Raw genomic sequence first — 24,930 nt, forward strand, 5'->3', positions numbered from 1 at the left:
TGGATAGAATTCTTTACTGGCAGAGGATTCGAATGCATTTCTTTGGGGCTGGCATGGAGATCTGAGTGGGGACAGCTTTCTTCAGCTACAGTGGTAGTCTGCAGCCTTGTGTCCTTGTCCACACTATGCCCACACGTGCCACCACTCCTATCAGTCATGTTCCACATGCATTTTTAAAAAGATCTGTATCCTTAGAGGAGAACACCTTCCCTCTTGCAAGTACTTCATCTCTAATGAAAAAACACTGAATTATGAGAAGGAAAATGTTTAGAGTTTGTAACTGGCGATTCCCAATCTCCGGCTCTGATTTCTCAGCTAAGCACTTCAATTTTTCCTCTTCTATTCAGGCTTTATAAATGTTCTGAGTATACCTGAAAAGAAAGTGTATCTATCTGGCTGCAGTGGTTAGGCACAGTGCCCATATGTGCTATCTAGGCAAACTGATTTTCTTTTTTTGTCTAGTTGTTTAATCATCCACTAAAACAGGTGTATCAAATCTCCCACTGAGGTTGATGATTGTCTATTTCTCCTTTTAATTACGCCCATTTTTTATTTATATACTTTAAGGTTCTTTTATTAAGTATATACTTCTTTCTGATAACTTGAACATTTAATTATTAATAAATTCCCCTCTTTATCACTAATAATATTTTGTGCATTAAAACCTACTTGGTCTGATTTTTCAGCACTCTCTTTTTCCACAGTTTTGCTTTAAAACTTTCTATATCTTTATATTTAAGGTGTGTCTCTTCTCTTATAAGCAACATATACTTCAGTTTCGTTTAAAATCTGTCTGACAATCTGTTTTTCGACTTACATGAGTCAATTTATACTTACTGTCATTACTGATAAATTTAGGTTGAAATCCACCCACTGGCTATATGCTATTTTTTCTATCTCTATGGTCCCTTTTCCTCTTATCTTTAACCTTCTTTCTTTCATTAAAAAAACAAACAAAAAAACAAACAAAAAAACAAACAAAGAAACAACTCAGTGGCAGTCGCTCTTTTTAGGTATATTCTATGTGTTCTGACAAATGCAGAGTGTGCAACCACCATGATAACTAAGACACAGTGCACTACCAACATCCATCAAAAAAATCTCTCATGCTGCCCCTCTGTAAACTCTCCTCCACCCTTTCCTGCTGGAAGCCATTGAGCTGTTCCATATCCCTATAGGTTTGCCTTTACCAGAATCTATCTTACCTTCTTTTGGGCTATTTTTTATTAATTGAGTTGCCTCCTCTCTTCGATTGGTAGATATACTATTTCTCCAGTGGCCACCTTAAATTACAGCATATATCCTTAACCTGCCAAAGTCTAAATTAATACTCTTACCACTTATTAGCCAACACTTTTAAACCTATTTTCCCACCCCCACCTAGACATAGATTCTATTGTCGCCATTTGCATTAATTTTATAAATGCCTAAAGCCCCACAAGATTATTATTATTTTTTAACAGTCAATATTCCTTTAGATGTACACTCATATAAACTTTTTTTCCTCTTCATTCTTTTCTACATCTCCAAGCTTCTATCTAGGATCATTTTCTTTCTGCCTAAAGAATACCATTTAGGATTTCTTTTAGTGCAAATTCTGCTGGTGATAAATTCTCTTAGATTTTTCTTGTCTGAAAATGTCTAGTTCGCCTTCATTCTTGAAGGATATTTCTTTCAGCACTCCATTCCATTTTCTCCTGTCTTCTCTTGTTTCTCTTGAGAAGACGGCTGTCAATCTTGCTGTTGCTCCTTAGAAGGTTGATACAATGGAACCTCCTTATCCACAGTTTTGCTTGCCATGGGTAACTGAAACTGCTGTCTCAAAATTTTAAATGGAAAATTCTAGAAAGAAACAATTCATAAGTTTTAAATTGCATGCTATTCTGAGTAGTGTGATAAAATCTCACATCGTCCTGCTCCATCACGCCTGGAATGTGAATCATCCTTTTGTCCAGTGTGTCTACATTGTATATGCTACCTGCCTATTAGTCACTTAGTAGCTATCTCGCTTATCTTATCGACTATTGCGGTAGCGCAGTGCTTGTGTTTAAGTAACCCCTACTTTACTTAATGTCTCATTTACCTCACTTCATTTCATCACACAGGCATTTTACCATGTCACATCATCACAAGATGGATGAATACAGTACAGTAAGATATTTGGACAGAGAGCTACATTCACATAACTTTAATTTCAGTATTTTGTTATAATTGTTTTATTTTACTATTAGTTATTGTTGTTAATCTCTTACTGTGCCTAATATATAAATTAAACTTTATCATAGGTATGTATGCATAGGAAAAAACAGTATACATAGGGTTCAGTATTATCTGTGGTTTCAGGCATCCACTGGTGGTCTTGCAATGAATGCATCCCCCGAGAATAAGGGAGAACTTCCATATGACTTTTTTTTCCTCTCTGGCTATTTAAAGGATTTCTCCCTGTTACGGTTTTCAGCAATTTTACTATAATGTACCTACATGTAATTTTCTTTATATTTATCCTATTTGAGTTCATAATGCTTCTTCAATCTGTGACTTGATATCTTTTCTTCTTTTGGGATGAATCACAGCCAGTATCTCTTCAAACATTATTTCTACCACCATTCTCTCTGTTCTCTTCTTCTGGGACTTCAAATGTACACGTTAGGCCCATTCACTATATCCCAAAAGTCTCCTATGCTCTTTTTTGGAATTTCCGGCCCTTTAACCCCCCAAAGTTCAAGAAAAAATTTTTTCCGAACCAACCTTCAAGTCAATAATTTTTTTTTTACTCAGCTTTGTCTAATCGTCTGTTTAATACACATTGAGTTCTTTATTTTAGTTACTGTATTTCTCAGTACTAAAATTTCACATACCATATAATTCACATTTTAAAGTGTACAATTCAGTGGTTTCTAGTACATTAATTACCACTATCTAATTCCAGAACATTTCATCACTCCAAAAAGAAACCTCATACCTGTTAGTAGTTACTCCTACCCTCCCCCTGCTCCCTTCCTGGCAACTACTAATCTACTTTCTGTCTCCATGGATTTGCCCATTCTAGATTTTTCCCATTAATGGAATCATACAATATGTGGCCATTTGTGTCTGACTTCTTTCACTAAGCATATTGTTTTCAAGGTTCATCCATATTATAGTATGTACCAGGACTTCCTTTTTATCGCTTAGTAACAGTCCATTGTATGGATATGCCACATTTTGTTTATCCATTAATCAGCTGATGAATATTCGCACTGTTTCCACTTTTTGATTATTATGAATAGTGCTGCTGTGAACATTCATGTACAAGTTTTTGGGTTAGCACATTTTCAATTCTCTTGGGTATAGATCTAGGAGTAAAATTGCTGGGTCATTGGATAATTCTATGCTTAAGTTTTTGAATAACTGCCATATTGTTTTTCAGAGCATCTGCACCATTTCACAATCCCACCAGCAATGTATGAGAGTTCCAATTTCTCTACATCCTTGCCAACACTCTTTCTTTCCTTATTTTTCTTTTTTTAATCATAGCCATCCTAGTGGGTATAAAGTAGTATTTCATTGTGATTTTAATTTTTTGTTCTCTAATGACTAATAATGCAGAATATCTTTTCATAAGCATGTTTGGCCATTTGCATACCTTCTTTTTTTAATTGGGTTGTTTGTCTATGCTGTCGAGTTGTAAGAGTTCTTTATATATTCTGGATGCTAGATCCTTATCAGATATATGATTTGAAAATATTTTCTCCTATTTTATAAGTCATCTTTTCATTTTTTGATTGTGTCCTTTGAAGTAGAGAAGTTTATAATTTTTATAAAGTTCAATTTATGTGTTTTTTCTTTTGTAGCTTTTGCTTTGGTGTCATACCTAAGAAACCATTATCTAACCCAAGATCACGAAGATTTACACCCATGCTTTCTTTAGTCCCTCGAATTTTACATGCAATGGCTTTCTTTTCTTTTTCATTTTCTTTTTTTTTATACCTACAGCACCTGGTCTTCCTAGGTCGTCTCCCATCCGAGTACTAACTAGGCCCGACCCTGCTTAGCTTCCAAAATCAGATGGGATCGGGCATGTTCAGGGTGGCAAGGCCACAGACACGTCTATGCTTTCTTCTAAGAGTGTTAGCTCTTACATTTATGTCTTTGATCCATTTTACTTTGCTTGATTCTTTTTTATAGTTTTCAGTTTTCTGTTATTATTTGATTTCATAAACATATTAAACATAAAGTTTGTCTGATAACGTTACACGGATCTCCTGTGGGTCTGTTGTTTTTCTTACAAGCACTGTACATACAAAAGAATGAGAAAGAGATATCAGGCCTAGGACAATAGCATCTTCCATTAGAGAGGATTTAAATTTGCTTCTAGCTACTAACTATCCTAGATCGCCTTAATCCAATTAGGGATTAAGATCATTTAAAGCTAGACTGCAGTCCCTGTGAGGCTACTGAAGTCTATTTCTTATTCACCCTTACTTCTAAGCTGTATCCCAGTGGGGTACCAAAGCCTGGGGAAGTTTACCAGGGTTCCCTTTCCCTGGCCTGGAATTCCAGTTTTTGTCCTGGTAGCCCTACAAGGCTATGAAAAGCTCTGCTCAGTTTCTTGGCCTTCAGTGATCTTTTCTAGAATAGCGGATGATGCTTCTTGGGGAAAAGCAGCTCCAAAGACGCAGAAGGGTTGGTCTGAATTACCTAAACTGCCATTTCTAAAGCACAACTCAAAGCTTAAACTTGAAGACATAGATTATTTTATGTGTATGTGTACCTCACCAGGTCTGGTGCAACGCTGGATACCTAATAAGTACTAAAATATGCTGCTCTGTATGAAAGAATAAATGAATACCAGTAAAAATGAAGGCTATCATATTTATGTTTCAAAGCTGTTCATTTCCCAGGACATGGTAACCAAATATTCCAGTAAAACAAAAGAGAAGCAAGCCTGAGGTTTTAAATATGGTTCCTCATTACTTCCTTAGGGCCTTTTCAAAAACCACAATCCATCAAAGGGCAGGAGGGGCTGAATCTACTTCATATAAAGGGCATTTGTGAAATAAGCTGTAGTGATTGAGAATCCAGATTCAAATCCCAGGCATTCTCTGGCAACCCAGTCCACCAAACAGAGGAACTCCACATGAAGTTCTAAAAATGAGCACATGTAAAAGTCTTATCCGGGCTATTTGGGGATCTAAGGAAGGTTTGGTTATCTAGTTCCTGGGACATATGTGAAAATGTCAGCCTCACCAGCTATGCCAAACTCTCTGACCACATACTGGCCTTTTCTAAATAACACTGGCATAAAAATGGAAAGAAGTAATCATTACCTCTAATTCTCTCTCCAGTAAGTGGCCATGTGCTGCTGATTTTCCCTTCATGATATGTCTGACATCTGTCTCCTTTTCATTTCTCCTGCCACTGTTACCACATTGCAGGCTCTTCTTATCCTGCCCCTGGATTACAGGCCCCGTCTTTCTGAAACAGCAGCTCTATTATATCATTTCTCTATGAATAAACCTTCCATAGTTTCCAAATGCTCTCAGAATAAAGTTCAAACTCCTTGGTCTAACATTCACGGATGGCTCTTTTCAGCTTTGTTTCAACTACTTTCCTCATAAATACTCTGATTTAGCCAAACTATTTTACTCACCACCCTCTGAAGGATCCTCACCTATTTCTGTGCTCTCTTTTGTCCTAAAGTCTGTTCCTTCCACATAGAATATCCTTCCACTCCAATCCTCCCTCCATACTCACAGACTCCTCACTCTTCCATTTCTAATTATGAAATCCTTTTCATTCACTAAAAAGAAAGCTCAAATTTCACCTCTCTACTTCCTACAAGTAAAGCATTTAGTACCATACCTGGCACAGGGTAAATCTTCGATATCTATTCTTAAAAAAAAAAATGAGTGTGTATTTGTTCGGGGGGAGGATATATTTTTCAATCAATGGTGATATGGAAATTGCATATCTGTTTTTTAAAAAATTAAATTGTGCCCTATCTCACACTATATATAAAAAATTGGTTTTATGAGAACGGCTTAGAGACCATAATGTGAACAACAAAACTATGACTTCTAGAAAATAATACAATGAAATATCTTCCAGACCTTAGAGTAGGAAAGGCTTTCTTAAACATGGCAGAAAAAGCACCAACCATAAAAGAAAATGAATGCAACTGTACTAAAATTATGAACTTTTACTACCCAACAGAAAATATGAAAAGAAAAAATAGACAAGGCGCAGTGTAGGAGACTATATGTCTACACATATAACCAATAAAAGGACTAATATCCACAATAGGCACTTCACAAAAGAATATATCTAAATGGTCAAAAAAAAAAATAAGAAACTCATTAGTGATGAGATAAATGCAAATTAAAACCAATATGACATAGTTAAACTTAAGACTGTTAAAGTAAAACTACAGCTAAAATTAAAAATCTGACAATACTAAATGTTGGCAAGGATGTAGAAAAGTGAAACTCACACATTATTGGTGTGATGAAAATCACTAATGACCACTTTGGAAAACAGTTCAGTATTTCATAGAAGAAAACAGTTTGGAAAACAGTTCAGTATTTCATAGAAGAAGATATGCCTGCTTTTTTCACCCAGCAATTCCACTACTAGGTATATTCCCTAGAAATCTGGGCACGTGTACAACAGTATGTACATATAAGAATGTTCACAGTAGTCTCAAACTGAAAACAACCCAAATGCCCATTGATAACAAAATGGATAAATAAATCATAGAGAATTCATGAATGGAATCTTACAGTAACGAAAATAAACAGCTATACGTAACAGCATAGATGAATCTCACAAACCGTGGCCAACAAAAGCAGAAAGACACAAAAGCCTTCATACATTAGATTCCACTTATGCAAAGTCCACAAACAGGCAAAATTGAACAATGCTGTTTAGAGGTGAATACCTAGAGGATATAATTTAAGACAAGCAAGGAAATAAATAATAGAATAGGATAGTAGGGGAAATAGAGAAAGTTGTAACTTGGTAGGTGTTCAGCAGGAACTTCTGAGGTGCTAAGAAAGTAAAACATATTGACCTGTGTGGTTAGTTACTTTGGTGTTTGCTTTATAATTACTCATTTATTATATTTCAAATTTTTAAAATTGAAAAAAAGTTTCATGATTGATTAGTGCTATCACAAATGCAGAAATGAGGTTTTTGCGAGTACACGTTGAACATCTGAGCTGGATATGAGCTCTTCCTCTACTGTCTGTCCTATATTCCCTAGCAATTATTATTTACGCCATTTATGGGACATTTATCATACTTACATTGCCTTGATGAGAGCTATTCATGCAAATGTATTCACCCCTTTCAACTACAGCATAAGCTTTTGAAGGCTCTAGACTATATCTTGCCATTAGTAATTAATAAAAATAGTAATTGTAGCTTACATTTTACCTAGTGTGCCTACTGTGCACTAACCATTTACAGGCATAACCTTATTTAGTCTTTGTAATAACTCTATGAAGTAGTTATTATTATCTCCATTTTATAAATGCTAAAGCTTAGAGAGGTTAAATAATTTATCCATGGAAGCAGCTATTAAATGGTAGAATTAAAAGTTGAACTCACAAACTCCTATTCAATCCTATTTTGTCATATTTGTGGTCTCCTCATCTTATACAGTGCCTTGCATATATTAAGCACCCAATAGTTATTTATCGGGTGAAAATGAGAGGGTAAAAGGCCATAAACTTTCATAGCAAAAAAGAGAGGGCTAGTACAAAAGACTATCTTTGATGTATCAGTTTTTAAATCTTTGCATATATTCTGTTGAAAAGGCTGTGATTCCATCTGTTAAAACGAGTAATATATGTAAGAGCTATAAAAATAAGCTGTGAGGCTTTTTGGTAGCTCTGAAGGTGGGGAAGTCACAGCTGGGCCAAGGATGTTGGATCTGATTGTTCTCCCAGCACTTCGACCCTCCCTCAAAGGACTTCAATAAAATGGTTTGATCCCCTCAACCCCGCCACCAATAAAAAAAAAAGCTGCAAGGATTTTCTGTTTAGAGAAAGGGAATCCAAAACTTAATCAGCTTTTAAATCCACTTGCTGCATTTGGATGGCTGGCAGTTCAAAGGGCAAATGGCAAACGTATGTCTCATGCAGTACCTCGGCTATAGTACAGACAGAAGTGAGCCAAGAGGTTTCCAATAACTGCTTTCCCACTGATGTGGTGGCCCCGTGGAAGCCTTCAACAGTCCATTTGTTCTTCACTTTGGTCTTGGGACTTCAGAATGAATGAGTTGAGGACGGAGGTGAATGACAAGGGTGAGCACTGTCCTGGAGGCACTGCCCTACAGAGTTCAGGCAGCAATCTTCTTGGGGAGCCCCAAGGAAGGGAATGGAAAGAGGCTTAAGACAATGGGTGCTTTCAGGAGTTTCCCCAGTACCCAGAGGAGAAGCAAGGAGCAGAGGGAAGATTCAAACACCCAGGGGAAAGGAAACCACTTTTGATCCATTCCAAAAACAACCATGATCAAAGAACCACTCGCCATAGTTATAGCAAAAAGAAAGCAACAACGCGCCTTCCTGCATTCCTGCCTTTCTGTACCAGGCCGTCCTCTCAACTTGGAGATGAAGAGTAATGCTGCAGGCTGGCCTCTCCCCATGGCATCCGCACCCCCCAGCTCCTGGGGACAATTGAGCTGTGTCTCTGGCATGTGTGGAGCTGCAGGTCATGGCCATATTTAACGAGAACATTCATTCTCCACAGGCGCTACAGGGCTCCTCAAAACACCCTTTGTGTCACTGTGCCTTTCTCTCCACCCCCCTTGACACTAATTTAATCAAGATGTCCTTCTAGTTTGTAGATAGGGTGGACTCGTCAGTTCCGCATTCTTTGTGGCATTAGAGCTTCGAAGAAAAATGTGCAGGGCCGAAGCCAGCAAGTAGAGGAGATGGGGTCAGGGTCTCCGCGCCAGAGCATGTCAACCTTTTGTGTAAACCGTAGGCATAAAGAGTGCACTAGGTTTGGGATACATATTTTTATAATTTTTAATTAACCCTCAATATTTTAGAGAGGTTGAGAAATATTTTCCTAGGCAAGTACACAGATGTTCAGAAGCAAAAACAAAACAAAACAGAACAAAAAGATATGGCAAAAAGAAAAGAGAAAAAGACAGGATTTATTCATCAGCACTGTTTCTAGAATGCAGAACTAGCAAAGAGAGCTCCTTGTCACAATTATGCCTGTTCTTTCTCTCCTAGTCTCCTCTCTACACATCAATAACTTCACAAAATCTGAAAACTTCAATTGTCTTAACCTAAGAATCAGATTTTAATTCATATTTGCCTCCCTTAGCTGCTTCTCTGACCACAGTTATTATTCAGAAAAGAATCTCAAAATTGTGGTAGGGAATTCAACCAGTAAGAAAAATAAACAAAGAAACCAAACAGAGCCTTAGGTCCCCACCCAAGTTACCTGATTTCTGCTCTGATGTTCTTTTCCTATTCTGTGCTCTCTCCCAAGATGGCCTCACTGTTCATCACCATTGCCCTGAGTTGATTTGTGGGCACCCAGCCCAAACTCTGAAGCCTGAGTCATATGGGCCAGAAGAGTCAAATCTACTCAAGGAGGCCATGACGCAGGCCCAGGAAACTCAGACAACCTATGTGAGGAACTGATTTGGATATGTGTTGAAATTTCTCTCATCGACCACAGATTTATTTTGTCATGACCTCCTGCTTGGGACATAGAACCCATTCTCTCCATTATCTGCTTGCCAGTTTAATCAGTTCACATCATTGTGGACAGAAATATAGTCAAAGGGCTATTGTTTCATGACCCAGGAGGGGATTTTCAGAAACCTAGCAAGCAGGACTCCAGATTCTAAGAGGTTTTTCCTTCATAGCTTCTGGAGGAAAAGGAACCTTGACCTCAATTCTGTCTCCTCGTGCCCAGCTCAGGTAGGCCTGGGGTCAGGGACAACCCTAAATGCAGAGGCTAATCCCAGAGTTCTCATGTAGTTCTACAAAACCCAATCAACTTCCTAGTCATGAAAAATTAAAATGCTTTTCAGCTCCCTTGAAAAGCTATACTAAGATAGTTCACTACCCTCTAGTAAACAGATATCCCCGCCATGCTACTTCTCAGGGTGAGAACTGAGTCTTTGCCTTTCACCCCCTACCCCCTTTTTTGCTGACTTGGCATTTTCTCTCTTTTCTGGAAAAGTTAAGAAATGCTTCCCTCAAATTGTCACATCATAAGACTATGGTTTTTAGCTCTAGGTTTTATGTTAGAATACAGAGTACTCAATCTGACCCAAGAGAAAAGGATACCGACTAACCCAGCAAGTGGCAGAAATTTTGGAAAAGTACCAGAGGAAGCAGCCTCTGCAATGTGGAGAATATATCGCTTAACCATATCCTATAACTGAATAGGGAGCATATCTACATTGGAGATTAGAAAAGGCTCTGGGTCGAACAAAAGAAATTTGGTCTAAAAATTGTTCAAAAGGAGAAGCAAAACCTGTGAAACTTCATTTAATGAGAACTACAATATATTTTATAAAGTCGGCTACTCTAGTTCTTAGAAGAGTAACCCAGAGGTCATTTAGACACTTGATAATCTAGAAAAAAAAATGTGATGTTTTTTCTTGGCTCAGAATATTTCCAGCATTTAAATCAACAGCACAAAATGCAAGCCCTGCTCATTCTGATTCCAAATATAGCTGGAATGTCTCTCCCATCTTCTCCATTCCTCCTCTTACTGCCTTAATTCAGGATGTCATCATCTCTTAAACGAACTATTGTAATATTTTTGTAACTGTTTTCATTTTTCTAATCTCTCTCCTACCCAACGCCTTAGCATTATCTTTCTGAAAGACAAATCTGTCCATGGTACTCTCTTGGTAAAACCTGTTACTGAACTTGTTTCAATTAAGAAGCATCTATAGAAGCTAAAAAGTAGGAGCAAAGAATGAGGAGAAATAGGATATTTACAATGTCTTGAAGAATCTCCTCCTAAGATACTTGAAGTGCAAGTGGAAAGACAGTACCTTATAGTAAAGAAATCTGGCAGACACCTACTTTAACCAAGTAATCAAAATGATCACCATGAGTAATTGGACAAATCAACAGCAAGTGCATCCTGATACAATATCTGAGAAGAATAGAATATCACTTCCATAGTATTCTTACCAAAATTGCTTATTCTGAATCTAACCTTGAAGAAATATCAGACAAACCAAAATTGAGGGAAATTGAGGAAATATTAGAGATTAAAGGAGACTAAAGAGATGGTATAAGTTTACACAATGTGTAATCCTGAACTGGACCTTGAACTAAAAATTGGACATTAGTGGGGTAACTGGTTAAATCTGATTTAGATCAGTAGATTATGTAATAGTATTACATCACTGTTAATTTTCTGATTTTGATCATTGTACTGTGGTTATGTGAGATTTTTATATTAGTGGAATCAGGGAAAAGGGCATATTGGAATTTCTGTACTGTTTTTTGTGACCTTTCTCTACATCTGGAGTTATTTCAAAATAACTTTGAAAAGTTAAAAATAAATACATGTGGATGCTTCCCCCTTTGTTCGCTTCAGAGTATAAGCTCTTTAGTTTGGCCTCATCGCTTGCGATTTCCTAAAAGGATCTTGTGATCAGCAATCCTCCCCTATAGCACCTATAGTTCTGGAACATGTTCACTTATCTACATCCCCTTGTTTTCTGCATAAGCTCTTTCATCTCCCAGGAATCCCTATGCACCACTCCCCTAAGACTCAAAGGACTTCACAAGGCAAACCTCATCTCATGCCTCCTCTACTGGAGAACCCATTACTATACTGCATTATCATTGCTTATTTGCATTTGTTTCTCCCACTAGACACTGTGCTCTTGGGTCAGGGGCCGTGTCATGACATCTTCTCAGTATCTGGCAATGTGCCACACACGGTCAGAACTCAGTAACTATATGTCGAGTGAACATGCTGTCTACACATAGAACTATTATATCTCACATGTGTTTGGTGTCTAATGGTTTACCAAGCACTTTCCTAAAAATTCCCACACTTACAGAATTTTAGGGAGAAATCTTGGAAAGATTAGTCCAAATCCTTATTTTACAGATTAGAAAACCAAGTCCTAGACAAGTTAAAAAGTTAGGCTGCACTCAAGTCAGTGTAAAAGCTGGGAAAAGACCCTCACTCTCAGATCGGGATTCATACACTGCAAGGGCCTCTCTCCTCCAAACCAACAAATACCACAGCATGCATGGCATGCAGGCAGAAGTGTCTGAGCCTGGCGTGGTGCTTGCAGAGAGCATTTAATAAATGTTTGCTAAAACCAGCTGAATCACCAGGGAGCAGCACCCCAATTCCTCATTTCCCTCAGGTTGAATCTGAACAAGGTGTAACTAACTCTCAGGCCTGGCCTAACCAAGACACCTGACTGCATCTTCCAGTCAGGAATGAGCAGGTGGAATACACTAGTCTTCAGTGAGAAGACCTGAGTTTCTATCTTAGAGACGTCTGATCCAGAGAGAGAAAGAGCCCAGCTTTCCTCCAGAGCTGGTGAGAGGATGAGGCAGAGTCTCTACACAGCCCCGGGCTATGTGGTGACAGGCCAGAGGCAACAAGCTCCGATCACATCCTCACACCTAACCTGGAGAGGAAGCCCATCCCATGTGTCAGAAATCATCTGCTCTGATTACAACACCCTTTTCAATCTTCCTGGCCCAGGAGAGGATATGCACTGATAATTTTAATAGTGCCAGCAGGTACAATTAATTTTTATTCCTGTTCTTCATATACTGTTATGTGAGGTGGGTTGGAAGGACAAAATTCAACTCCACTGGGACTTCAGCCTCCAGCTCTGAAACAGACACACTCCTCCGAACTCAGCATGGAAAGTCTCACCCTGTGTTTCATCAGAAAGACCCATGCTATCCTACAAATGCTTGAAAGACCTGTGTGGCCTTGGGGGCCAAGGGTAATTGTTTTGTGGTTGGGTAATAGTGACTACAAAATTAAATTAAATTAAAAAGTCCAGGCAGGATTCGGTGAGTCTAATGGACATAGTAATTAAGCAAGATTTAATCAAAATGATACTGAAATATTTCATGTTGTTTTAAAGAAGAATATCTATTTTATTGGTCAAGGTGGTCTTCATTTCATATATCCCTAATGTAAAGATTTTTTATGACTTTATTAAGAATTTTTTTAACTGGACATCTTGATTTATGCAACATTTCCCTTCTAAAGCAGTTTCATCTCCTTTTTCATGGTTATCCTCACATCATTTCCAGGAGGCAAAGTAGGCAAGAAGGATGCTTTCTTATTCAGTTTACAGATGGGCACACAGAGGTCTGGGAAAGTCAAATTCTTGGGTAAAGCTCTCAAGAAGGTAATGCTAGAGTTGGAAGGGATTTTTTTTTTTTAACACCCCCGTCTCAGACTTATGCTACTATATTCCCTCTCACTATTAGCTGAAAGGATAAGACAAAGAAAAGTGCTTAAAATTCGAGTAGAGGTTCTGTTGAGGACGCCAGTCTCCCAAGATTCCAAATCTCAAAATCTAATGAAATTTGCTCAGATCCCATTCTTCCTGACCCCCTCAGAGTACCCATCATTGAGCTGTATGCTTCTCACTTAGGTTCTACGACCCATGAAAATCAAATTGCCCTTCCAGCCCTAACTCTCACAGAGCTTTCATTTTGCCATGTCTAAAACTGAACTCAAGAAGTGTGATGTTGTGTCCTGGAGACAGCATGAGATGAAAATCAGAAGACTGGGTAGGTTTGGTCCCAACTCTGCTACCACGTAACTGGGTGACCTAACGCAAATCACTTCCTGCTGGCACTCAGATTCGTCACTAATTACAGGGCTGGACTAAAATCAGTGGCTCTTTCACAAAATACTTTCCCTAAGAAATGGCGACTCCAACTTCCAACTGCTCAGGCCAAAAGGCTTGGAGTCATCTTTGACTCCATTTTTTCTCACATGCCACATTCAATTCAGCAGCAAATTCTATTCGCTCCATTTTCAAAATACATCCCAGAATCTGACTTCTTCTCATGATCGCCACCCATCGACTACTCTGTTCCAATCCACCTTCATCTCCTGCCCAAATTACAGAAGCCTCCTTAACTGGTCTTTCTTTTCTGCTCCTACCTTGCTCCTCCTTCAGTCATCTCTTAATACAGAAGCCACAATGACCCTATTTAAACAGGAGTCAGATTCTGTTCCCCCTCCTCATGTGGCTCTCCAGGGGCCTCCAAGGCTCCTCTTCCTGGCAGCCTATGGCCAATCCCCAACCACATCTCCTGCCACACTTCTTGCTACTGTGAACAAGACCACCTTGCTGTTTCTCTACCCAGATAAGCACACCCCCATCTCATGGCCTTAGACCTGCTGTTTCCTCTGCCTGAAATATTTTCTTTGGAGAGGTAACCAGCAAAATCCTTCATTTCCATCAAGAATCACTTCATATACCAATTTATCAATGATGCTTTTCATGATCACCCTACGTAAAACAGCAATATCCCTATCACCCCTGCTTTATTTTATCATCATCTGATATATTATATATTTACTGAGTTATTTGTATATTGTCTGTTTCTCCAACTAGAATATAAGCTCCAAGAAGGCAAGGACTTTTTCTGTTTTGTTGTCTGCTGTATTATATTGCCTACCACAATGCCTGGAACAGGAGAAACACACTGTAAACATTTGTTGAATGACTAAGTGAATTTTGATTCCTCTCTAGTATTTACCTCCTTCTACTTCATGTCGGGTCACTCAGCACTATATGATTTCCTTGCTGTGCCTCTTAGTAAATCCCATTCTTTCAGTTCCCATTGCCATTATCCAAGATCTGGTTTCTATTATCCCCCTGAATCACCGAAGTAGGCTTCCAAATCATTTCTTCCACCCTAAACCACACTGTACACTGTTACCAATGCCACTATAAATCATGGTTTTTCAGTATTTCACTGCCCTGACTAAAATGGTCAATGGCTTTCTTTGACCAGCAGTAGCTAGAACTCCTTGGGCTGACATTCAAAGCCCTCTACACTCGGGCTCCAAGATCAACCCACTTCTCTCTCCCATTGCTAGCCAACAGGAAGCCTCTGCTGCTGTCAGACTGGCCTCATGAGTGGCATCTCTAATGGGGACAAAGAAGCAAGAGAAGAAATTGGCACCGAATAATATGGAAATATTCAAAAGGTATTTCCATAAGAAATGGATGGATATTAAGAATCCTGGCAGCATACAATTAAAAGAACATCAGTCCAATTCTTTCCCCTCTATTAAGCTTGCCTGACTCACCTCTCATGAATTTGTCTGTTCCTTTTCCAAACTCCTATAGGTGACTAATTATCTGTACTACTCAGTAAATTGATGTCTTGAGTTGTAACCTGCTTCCGTAGTGAGTCTATGGCCGATCTATCCAACTGAGATGTAATAAATCTAAGATCTTGAAGCATGTTTTAAGCTTGCTCTGCAACCGTTTTGTAGTGCCAGGTTGAATATCAAACAATTATAGACAATTAAATAATATTTTTTAAACTGAACTAAGAGAATTTGTACTGATACTTGTGCTCTTGGATTTAAATAAAGCGGTGCGTTTTCTTTTCTTTTTTTTTTTTAAAGAAAGAAGAGTCAGGCAGTGGGCTATGTAGTTTTCCTCCCTGACTACCCAAAGGCCCAGGAGGGCCACTGACTCAGAGAGCTGCAAAAAGAGAAGAGTTTTTTCTACTATCCAACCTCAAAATGAACATCAAAGGGAAAACAAGGTCATGGGAAGAGGCAAGGCAGGAAAGGATGCAATGTGCTTATGTGGGCAGAAGGTTTGGATTATCTTGGCTTTGGAGAAGAGATAACAGCTAGAGACTGGATCTCCCAGTTTGCCTTCTGTATTTCCTTTCTACTCTATATGATAACACACTACTAAACAAGATTAGCTTAGAGGGGCAAAGACCTAATTTATAAACTAAACTTTATCGTAGGTATGTATAGGAAAAAGACAGTATATAAGGTGCATACTCTTCTACATGAACATAACCAAAGATCTGCAGAACACTTTCTTTTCTTCCTCTTAACTTTATTGAGGAATAACTGACAAATATAATTGTATATATTTAAAGTGGACGACATGATGATTTGATACACATATATACTTGTGGAATGATTACCAAGATCAAGATTATTAACATATCCATTACCTCATATAATTAACTTTTTGTGTGTGTGGTGAGAATGCTTAAGATCTGCTCTCATCAACTTTCAAGTATACAATATTGCATTGTTAATTGTATGCTATATATATGACCTGCAAAACTTATTCTTATAACTGAAAATCTAAATCCTTTGACCTGTATCATCATATTTTCTCCTCCTCCACCGCCCAGCAACCACCTTTCTATTCTCTATTTCGATGAAATTGGCTTTTTTTTTTTTTTTTTTTTTAAGATTCTACATATAAGTGACATCATACAGTTAATTATCTTTGTCTGGCTTATTTCACTTAGCATAATGCTCTCAAGGTTCATCCATGTTGTCACAAATGAAAAAATTTCCTTCCTTTTTATGGCTTAATAACATATATAATGTCACATTTTCTTTATTCGTTCATCCATCCAAGGACATTAGGTTGTTTCCATATCTTGACTATGTGCATAATACTGCAATGAACATGAGGGTACAGATATCTTTTTGGATATTGATTTCAATTCTTTCGGATATAAACTAAGGAGTGGAATTGCTGGATCATATGACAGTTCTATTTTTAATTTTTTGAGGAACTGCCATACTGTTTCCATAGTGACTTCGCCAATTTATATTCCCACTAAGAGTGTATAAGGGTTCCTTTTTCTCCACATCCTCACCAACATTAGCTATCTTTTGTCCTTTTAACAACTGCAGAGTACCTCCTTTCCAAGTTTTGCTGATTCTTACAACGTTCTAGAAAGGAAGAGTGAGGGTATGAGTAATTTTCCTCAGTAAAGATGAGGAAACTGAAACCTAGTATTGTCAAAGAACTTCACTGAGCCGGCCAGAGCACAGGTTCAGGCATAGCTCTGAGGTCTAGAGTCCCAGCTGAGCTCAGAGACAATGAGGAAGACAGAAAAGGAAGAAAAAGGGAAAGAAGAAGTGGGGGAAAACTCCTTTCTTTGCCTTATATCAAATAGAAGTAGGGTATTTTCAAATGAACGCACACGCCACCTAATTACCCTAAAAACAAATGACTTCCAAGAAGATACCATGAGATTCTGATTGCTTTAGGATGTACCAGAACATGGTCCAGTAGACAGTCAAGATGGCACAGCCCTAAGAACCATAAGAAATGTATCAGTGAGCTGTGGGACAGCCGGAAGATAGAATGTCATACAGTCATCAAAAACAATGCTTTTAAAGAAGAGGCAATGACATGGAAAAAACGTTCACTTAAAATGTTTAAAAATTATGCAAAATTTAATATACAACAGAATCCTAATTTTCTAAAGAAAATGCACCCAGAAAAAAAGATTGGAAGGAAACATACCAAAATGTTAATACCAATTCTAAGTAATCATTTTCTTTATATTATTTTTATTTTCCCATATCTTGAAAAAATATGTATTACTTGAAGAAAATCTAAGCTAAAGTGTTTTTAGTTTGCTTCAAAAATCAAAGAAAACATAAAAAATAAAAATAGAAGAGCATTACTTCTCAGTCCAGGCCCTGAGCCTTAACAATAACTACTTAGCTCAAGATGACAGATATAAGACTAGAAGGAGAGAGGCTCCTAGGTTCCTATGATCTCTTGAAGACAAGAATTAGTGCAGACAATTACGATTAATTTATAACTGGAAGTTTCATGTTGAGTAAATACCGGGAAAAGCTGGCTATACAACCAAATGATTTGAGGAGCACAGGGTAAAAAAAAGGTGGGGGAAACACACAAAAATAAAAAAAAACCCTAAATCACCTAAGGGCTGGGCTTAAAAGCAAAGAAAGGTGGGATCAGGGAGAAAAAGCAAGCGATCAGAAAAAGTCCAGTACCGTAAGGAAAGATGATGAGGATGGAAAAACATAAGATACTATCTCAAAAGAAGGAGAATTTAATTTTTCTCTCATTTGAAATAAAAAAGCATGTTCCAACAAGCAGGGAAGAATTCAAAGGGAAACTCTTGACAAAGATAAATAAGAGAATCAAAAGAAGCCAATCCTGCAAGAAGTGAGGCTGGCGTCGAAGATGCCTACCCTCTCTGGACAAGCTGGGCAAGAAGCAGAATCAGAACAGCACAATGGAAATTCTGTCCTGGCAGTGTATGACTAGATTTCCTGCAGAAGTACTGGCCCTTTAGCTTACCAATATAATGACTGCCATCTTTCTATGTGGGAGGCAGCAAAGCATGGTGACGTGAGGGGATGACTGAGGGGAAGCTAGCTGCCTAGGCATGAATCCCAATTTGGCTACCAACCAGCTTTATCACCTTGAATCAATTACTTAACCCCTCTGCCCATGTTCTTATCTACAAATAAAGATGATAAAGCCAGTACCTATCTTAAAGGGCTGTGATGATTAAAAAGGTTAATACATGTAAAGTACTTAAAATAGTCCCTAGGCATGGTTAGCACTCATTTAGTATTAGTTATAGTTATTATTTTTATTATTGCCGTGAATCTTATAATAAAAAATTGGTCAGCTTCCACACCATTAGTGTAGTTTCTGCAGGGAGTAATAAATTTCTACAAACTACTAGGTGTATGCATGGTGCCTGATGAGCTGTATTAATAATCCTCTCCTTTTTTCAGAGAGGCATCTTGCAGTCAAGTATAAAAGGTATAGAGATGGTTTAAAAAAAAGTAATTTGGCTAGAATTAGCACTGATGTTAAAATCATCACATGAACAACCGAATTGGCACCCAACATTTACATGATAGCACCACATGTAATACCCTACAATGTACTTTTTTGTCACGTGAGAAAAAAATCTAACTTTGAAACAGAGGGTTCATACTGTCACGACCTTAATCTGGGGGGTTGATATTGGCATCACTGTTAGTGGGTTGACTAGATACTATTTCCTGATATGATACAACACAAAGCACCCAACATCATTCATTATGCATTCCAGTCAAAAATATACAATTTGAATAGATTTGGTCTTAAGAACCAACTTCTAATTTACAGGAAATACAGGATACAGGAAGAAGTTAAACAACAATGCAAGGAAGCAACTAGACAAATCTAGAAGGTGAGACAATCTGCAGGACAGCTGGCCTCATCTATTCAACAAACAAGTGTCCTGGAAAAGGATCAGTAATAGATTAAAGAACATAAAACATAAAACTTAAAGGACATAAATCCAGTGTGCATTAGATACTGGTTTGGACAAATCAGTTGTAAAGAGCATTTTTAGGATAAGTAGGGGAATGTTTACATGGCCTGGGTTATTAGATGAGATAAAAACTTACCGAAATGGAAAGGTGGAAATCTTGACTAAAGTAACATTATAAAATAGTATGTACAATATAATCTTGTTTGTTTATTATCATATTTTGTTTCCTGCATTTTCTAATTTTCTACAACGCACATAAACTATAAAATTTAAAAAGATTATTGAAAGAATGGAGAATAGGGAAGAAGAGAGATAGGAAAAGAGAGACATGGAGAAGGAGAGGCAGCAAAAAGGGAGGAGAAGAATAAAGGAAGCAGGAGAGAAAAAAGAATAGAGGGAGAGAGAGAAAAGCAGGTTTTGAATTCGCTATCTTTAAAGCTCAGATTGTGACCAGGTTCAACAATCTGATTTGGCAGCACTGTTTTCTAAAGGTTCTCCTATAAATGCTGATACATAAGGTGGCAGGGTAATGTAGTAGAAAGAATATGAGAGTTCATATTCCAATGTCACTTCTTGGTCTTACAAAAGAGTATTTTACCAAGGTGGGTTTTAATTTTTTCAACCATACAATGGGAACAAAAATGCCTTCCAATATAATGTTCATAGCAGCATTATTCATAATAGTCTCAAACTGGAGGCTGGTAGCATGAAACTATCCAAACACCATGAACAGTAGAATGGGTAAAACTGAAAGTCTCATGTCCCAGGACCGTTCAGCCCCAGGCAAACTGGGACCACTGGTCATCCTAGCTGCTGCCTATTATAGGGGAGATAGAATTTGGAGTTCACAGCCTGCCAAGTGGGAGGGGCTTGATAAACATGTTAGGCTATCCATGGACACACCAGAAAGGTCATGCCTTAGGTGTAGGGCCTATGTTCCAGGACTAAGGGCAAAACCAAAATAGGCCCCCTTTAACAAAGTCTAAAACCAATTCCCCACAAGCTTAAGATGATCGACCTGTAATTTAACTGCCTACCAAAATTTAACACTCTTCAGAGGAAGGAAGGTAAGTACATCTAGAGTCTTTATAATGTATTAGCTACAGTGTCTAATATATCATAAAAATTCGTAAACATATGAAAAAAAATAAATGTAATCATTGAGCAAGAGAAAAATCGATAAATAGAAACAGGACCAGAGATGATGTAGGTATTGAAAATAAAAGATAAGAATTTTAAATAATTGCCAGATGTTTTAAAAATAACAAATGAAGAGAGGTAAATTTCAGGAGCTATGTGGAAAACTGTGAAAAAGAACCAAGGAGAAATTATAAAACTAAAAAGTACAATATCCGAAATAAAAAATGCATTGGACAGTATTAACAGCAGATTGATGCAACAAAAGAAAAGACGGGTAAACTTTAGAAATCATTTAAACTGAAGCACACAGAGGAAAAAAAAAAAAAAAAGCTTGACTCAATGACCTGTGGGACTGTATCAAGCAGTCCAACAAATGTGCAAATTTGAGTAAGAGCAAGAAAAAATATTTGCCAAAAATTTTCCCAAATTGAATAAAAACTACTAACTACAGATCCAGGACATTTAGATACTGTACTTATCCAAGCCAGATAAATACAATGAAAACTACACTTAAACTCATCAAAGTCAAACTGCTAAAAACTAAAGATAAAGAAAAATATTAAAAGCAGCCAAGCAAAACCCCCAAAACATTACATCCAGGGGAACAAACAGTAAAAATCACAGCTGACTTCTCAACAGAAATAATGGAGGCCAGGAAACAAAAGAATGGCATATTTAAATTACTGAAAGTACATTATATGATTCCATTTAAATAAAAATAAAGAAAATGGGCAAATATTTCTATTGCATAAGAAATCAGGATAGTGGCTACCTTTCAGGGGGATAATGAATGGAAGGGAGCAAAGGTGGGGGGACTCGTAAAATACTGGCAGCACTCTTTTTTTTTTTTAACACTTTTCTTTATCTGGGGGCTAGCTACATAACTGTTTTCAGTTTGTAAAAATTCACTGAGCTGTGCAACTTTATAATGTGTACTTTCTCTAAGTATTTTATACTGCCATAAAAAGGAAAAATAACTTGCAAAATACATGAAGGATTAGAGAAAATACATTTAGGGCCTACTACAGTGTGTAATATTTATAATAAGCATTTTACAAAAGCTTGTTATTATTATCATCATCATCCTATAGCAAGTTTTAGGAGAGCTAAGTAGATGAAGGGTGGACTGAAAAAGCCCTAAACTCCCTGGGGACTTCACTCTTCAGTTTGATTTTAAGCTCTTTTTGGTGCCTAGCATAGTATTCACTTAAATACTTGTTGACTGCATGCTTTTCTAGTTTAGGGCTGTATTCAAACACAAGGTCGCATTTGGACACTTTTGTTTTCTGTCCGCTACACCTCTCTTTCTCATACTCCATATTTTTAAATTGCTGTTCTTCAGGTTCTCTTAATCATCCCTTGATGTATAAAGATCGAATTACATCTTTAAATGTTCTAAACGTAGCACCTTGGGGTCTTTCAGAAAAGGCAGATAGATACCTGAGAACTAAAACACCAAAAAGGCAAACATATACACTAACCCAAGAAAAGACTGCAGGCATCTTTGATGCACACATTCCCTCTGAGCTGAATCTTCTTAAAGTCCAAAATAAGCCTAGACCACCCAGAGAGAAGCCCCAAGGAAGAGGATACAGATGAGACTGACCTAGTGTCACAGAAACCAAAGCTAAAATGCCATGAACAGCACTAACTGTGAAGCTCCCTTCAGTGTTGGCTTTGGCAGCAAACCTGACGTCCCTTATCAGCAGAGATACCTTTGAAGCAGCTGGCGGCCTTTCATCCCCTATTCAAATAAGCTCAGCTTCACATCCTACTTTTTTTTTTTCCAAAGGAGATTTCTTCATCAGATATGAGAGAATAAAGCTCAATTAATCAGGACAGATTTTTGCTACCAACAAGGTAAAATGGGCAACTGGAATGACTGTGTGTAAAGCACTGCACAACACTGTTGGCGACCGTGTTATAACGTGGAGGATATTCAATCAATAACAGATACCGAGTTCCGTAGGGGAGAAGGAATAGGGTGACTAAAAATCACTCAGCTACTCCTTCTCCCAAAGACATCTCCAAGTTAAACCTTTTCTCAAGAGGGTAGAACACCATCACTGGAAATCTATTCTTTCTCCATTCATTCAATCTGTAGTACCTACCAGGGACATTCAACTATACCAGCACTGTGAGTCATTTCTTCTCCTTTTCTTATTTATGACAATAACACCACAGAACATATCTCCTTGCAGAATCATCCTCTCTCCTCACATGTGCCAAACAGCTGGACTCATAGACTCCATAGGAAATCCCAACCCAATCCAAAGGGGATAAATAGGTAGGTAGATAACGCATACTGCTTTGACTTTCAAATCTCCTTTATCCTCGTTCACTCCCAGACCCACTTCCGAGGTGCCAAAGGAAATCTGACTGGTCATGGCAATTCTCTTGTGACTGACCTACGAGTGGTAAAAGGACATGCTTAACATCTGAGCACCTGGGAGAAAAGTATTGGTTGAGCCTCTTACATTTCTTCTTCAGCACCTTTCTTGCATCCCCCACTTCCTGCAGTGACTTATTTATCTAAAGCCAGAATCACTCTTTGTCACCCTCCAAGAACAAAGTAGGGAAACCACAATGGCTTGCTCAGACAAACTGGCCTAGATGCCCGAATGTTGTCTTTTGCAGGGGCAAACACGGCTCATATACAGACAGAAAGGATCTTATGGCTTCGGATGTCCTCTGTGCTCTTAGGTTTCCCCAAGACGGAAACCACAGTATCTACAGCAGTAGTTCTGAACCCTGGCTATGTGCAAGAATCACCCAGGCCCTATCCCAGACAGTCTGATTTAATTGCCCTGGGGTTGGGCCTTGGTATCATATTTTTATATTACCTTTTAAATCAACTTGATTGAGGCATAATAAAATACAATAAAATGTACACCTTTTAAACGTACAGTACAAGTTTCGACATGCTCATGTAACTACCACCATAATTAAGACTACATTTCCATAACTCTGAGTTCTCTTGTGTCCCTTTGCAGTCAATCCCTCACCCCACCCTAGTTCCAAAGCAATCTGATTCACTATCTATCACTCATTATAGAGTATCTTTTCTAAAATTTCATATAAATGAACTCATACAGAATGTGCTCACTGTATCTGGCTTCTTTTTATCAGCATAATGTTTTTTGAGATTCATTTACATTATTGTATCTATCAGCATTTTGTTTCCTTTCATTGCTGAGTAGTATTCATATATGGATATACCGCAATATGTGTTTCCATCTGTTGATGGATATTTGACTTGTTTCCAGCTATGGCTATTATGAATAAAATATTAGTTTCCTATGGCAGCTAAAACAAATTACTGCAAACTTGGCTGCTTCAAACAACACGTTTCTTCTCTCATAGTTCTGGAGGTCAGAAGTCCAAAACCAATTTCACTAGGCCGAAACTAAGGTGTCAGGAGAGTCTTGGGGAGAATTTGTTTCCTGGCCTTTTCCAGCATCTACTGCTGCATTCCTTGGCTGATAGCCTCTTCTCCATCTTCAGAGTCAGTGACCTAGCATCTTCTCTTTCACTGCTTCTATCACATGGCCTTCATCTCTTTAGTCTTTAATTTCCTGTACTTCCTTCTTATAAGCACATGAGTGATTGCATTTAGGGTCCACTTGGATAATCAAGCATGACATTGCCATGACAACATCCTCAAATTCATCATACAAGCAAAGTCTTATATGGATAAGGTAACGTTCACAGGTTCCACGGATTAGGACATGGACATCTTTGGGGAGGGGAGACCACTATTCGGCCTACAACAAAAACTATTATGAATAGTCAAGTATTTGTATAGATATATGCTTTTTATTTCTCTTGGGTAAATATTTAGACATGAAATTTCTGAGTCAAATGATAAGTACACACTTAACTTCATAAAAAACTGCCAAACTATTTTCTAAAGTGGTTGTACCACTTTACATTCTCACCAACAACGTATGAGAATTCCATCCATCCTCACAGGATTGTCAGTCTTTTTCATTTTAACCATTCTAGGGATATGCTACATATCTAGCTAGGCTACATAGCTTATCTCCTAATAGTTGCAATATGCATTTCTCTGATAATTAATGATATTAAGCATCTTTTCATGTGCTTACTTGCCATTTACATATCTTCTTTAGTGAAGTGTCTATTAAAATCCTGCCTATTTTTAAAAATGTGAGTAATCTGTCTTCTTATTATTGAGTAATATGCATTGCAAATATATTCTCTCAGTCTGTGGCTTGTCTTTCATTTTCTTAACAGTGTCTTTCCAAGAGCAAAAGTCCAGGAATGGATGAAGTGCAATTTATCTTTTTTTTCTTTTATAGTCCATGCTTTTTATATCCTAAGAAATCTTTGACTATTCAAAGTCACAGAGATTTCTTAAAAATCTCCAAGTGACTTTCAGTCAAGGCAAAGTTGAAAACTACTGGTCTATCAGGAATCTGACCTAGCTTTCTCAATGTAACTTGACTTTGTGCCATAGAACCTAAGGGTAAAAAAG

General features: G+C 37.8%; 1 protein-coding gene and 1 pseudogene across 5 annotated transcripts in view; both read right to left on the reverse strand.

Annotated features, from left to right (window-relative positions):
• SRGAP2 (SLIT-ROBO Rho GTPase activating protein 2) overlaps positions 1–24,930 on the reverse strand; it is a 230,723-nt gene that overhangs the window by 86,027 nt on the left and 119,766 nt on the right. The gene's annotated exons all lie outside the window — the stretch shown is intronic.
• On the reverse strand, positions 3,967–4,085 carry LOC111747310 (annotated as a pseudogene).

Source organism: Pteropus vampyrus, unplaced genomic scaffold (genome assembly GCF_000151845.1).
Source record: "Pteropus vampyrus isolate Shadow unplaced genomic scaffold, Pvam_2.0 Scaffold217, whole genome shotgun sequence".
In the NCBI taxonomy this organism is placed as follows: Eukaryota; Metazoa; Chordata; class Mammalia; order Chiroptera; family Pteropodidae; genus Pteropus; species Pteropus vampyrus.